This window comes from Bos indicus x Bos taurus, chromosome 23, assembly GCF_003369695.1.
Source record: "Bos indicus x Bos taurus breed Angus x Brahman F1 hybrid chromosome 23, Bos_hybrid_MaternalHap_v2.0, whole genome shotgun sequence".
Classification (NCBI taxonomy): domain Eukaryota; kingdom Metazoa; phylum Chordata; class Mammalia; order Artiodactyla; family Bovidae; genus Bos; species Bos indicus x Bos taurus.
The window spans coordinates 38,653,358-38,655,838 of NC_040098.1; positions in this window are offsets into that span (position 1 = coordinate 38,653,358).

Below are 2,481 nucleotides of genomic sequence, written 5' to 3' on the forward strand. Positions count from 1 at the left end.
ATTCCTGAAATAAACCTAACTCAGTCATCAGTGATTATTTGTGTTTAGATGTTTGGAACAATCTCATTCTCCTCCTTCCTACTACCTCACTTCCTCTCTTACCTTTTCCCCTTCCTCCCTTTTGCCCTTTCTTCCTTTGCATCTATGCTGATAATTATAGTTTTCTTCTTTGTTACTGGCCTTAGATTTGGGCCATAAATTCATGTTTAACTTTAAAATGTCAGGTCAGAAACATATATTTTTTCCCATTTCTGAAACAATATGTGACGGAATTATTTATTATTGGAAAGATCTGCAAATTTAGCAGGGTCAGTGGCCTTTTCTCCTTTTTTTTTTTCATTTTATTGTAAAAGCTTTTCCTTTTTTTTTTTTCCCCTTCTATTTAATTCTGCCGGGGCATTTTTTTCTCTGCTATTGGTCTGGCCAAAAAGTTTGCCTTGGTTTTTCTGTAACATCTTACAGAAAAATTGAACGGAATTTTTGGCCAACTCAATATAGTAAGTGTGTTATAATAAATCATCTCCTGTTGTTAATTTTTCACGCGAAGATGGAATAACAAAGGTACTTGGTGCTTGGAGATTAATTTTTAAAGACATTCTCAGAAAACCTCATGAGGTATTCTTTAGGACAATACACTAATCAAAATGAGAACTTTTATTTCTGCAAGTTTTGTTAGCTTTTATATTTTTGAAAACTCATCTGTTTTGTTTTGGTTATCAAGTATTTTAACATACAATTGAAAATAATAGTCCTCTATTTTAGTGAAATAAAAAATTTGGGTTTGAATTGTGATAGATATTTTTTTTTTTTTTGGACTGAATATTATTAATCCAGATTTTCTTTTTATTTCATTGATTAACACTTTAAAAAAAATTGTCAAAGAAGCTCCTGTTACTCATTTTATAGCTTTTGCTTCTTTATTTATGCTTAGTTTATTAGTTCTCCTTTTCCTAGTTTTTCTTAATGATTTTCTTTCTTTTTGAAAAACAGATAATTTAGAAAATTCATTAAATAAGGAAAATTAGGGCTGAGTCTGACAACCCAAAGACAACTATGTGTATTTTGATGCATTTACTTGCACTTGCAAAATTTTGTGACAGTCATGTATAAGCTTTATCGACCACATGTGGGTATTAGACCAAATGGATGTGTTGTTTAAAATATACTGAATTATATAGTGGATTTCCTCTCTGATGTAGGTTATTATTTAAAATTTTAATCAACTCTACTATTGTTTATTCTTTCAAGTTGCACTATTTTTTACTTTGGGAATGTGGTATGTAGAATCTCTTTTTTTGCTGTTAATCAAGTGAAGAAAATTTTTTGTGCTTTATTTGATTGATATTTTTGATGATCCATTATCCTAAAACAAAGTTTAACTTCTGTGATTCTACGTCTGTTAATTATACCTAATTTATTATAATAATCAACCCCACACTTTCTTTGTTCAATCTCTATCCTTCAGATTTGTCGTGTGGAATACCATCATTTCAAAGTACAATTCTATTTCTGTCTATATTTTCCTTGCATGGTATGCTGGTAAAAAAGTCTAAGAATACTTTTTGCTGTTTACTATAACTTTGATTATTCTTTGATGACTTTATTTCACTTTGAAATCAAGCAGTGAGATAGCAACTCTTAGTTTCCTTTCTTCTTTTTTGACATGGACCATTTAAAAAGTCTGTTGAATTTGTTGCATTATTGCTTCTGTTTTGTTTCAAATTTTTGTCTGTGAGGTCTGTGGGACTCTTAACTCCCCAACCAGGGATTGGAACTGCACCCACTGCATTGGAAGCTGAAGCCTTAACCACTGGACCACCAGAGAACTCCCACAACTCTTGGTTTTCTTGTAATCAAACAGGCAAAGCCTTGTCAACCCCTCCCTCAGTGTTTTCCCCAAACATGTTCCTTGACACATGTATTGGTTTCCTGGGACTACCTTAACAAAGGACCACAGACCGGGCGGTTTACACAACAAAGGTTTGTTGAGTCACAGTTCTCCAGGCTGAGTCCAAGATCATGGTGTTGGCAGACTCGGTTGCTGCTCAGAGCTGTGAGGGAAGGAGTGGTTCCAGGCTTCCCTCCTTGGCTTGCAGACATGTGTCTTCTCCCAGTCTCTCTTCATACTGTCTTACTTCTATGTGTCTATGTCTGCATTTCCCCCTTTATAGGGTCACCAGCAATCCTGGATCAGGGCCCGCCCTAATGATCTCATTCAACTTGATTATCTCTGTGGAGACCTGTCTCCTGATAAGGTCACATTCTGAGATACTGGGGGTTAAGACTTCAACGAATGAATTTAAAACATAAACATTCAGAGGATGATGTTTTGGGGGAGATACTCAATTCAGCCATTCAATTCAGCAAATATTTATTAAGTACCCAGTGTGGATTGGGTTCAATAATCGAACTAGTCACACACTTTTCTTGCATCTCCTTGTAAAATCATCTTTATTTTTGCTATTCTTTCTTCTTTGATTG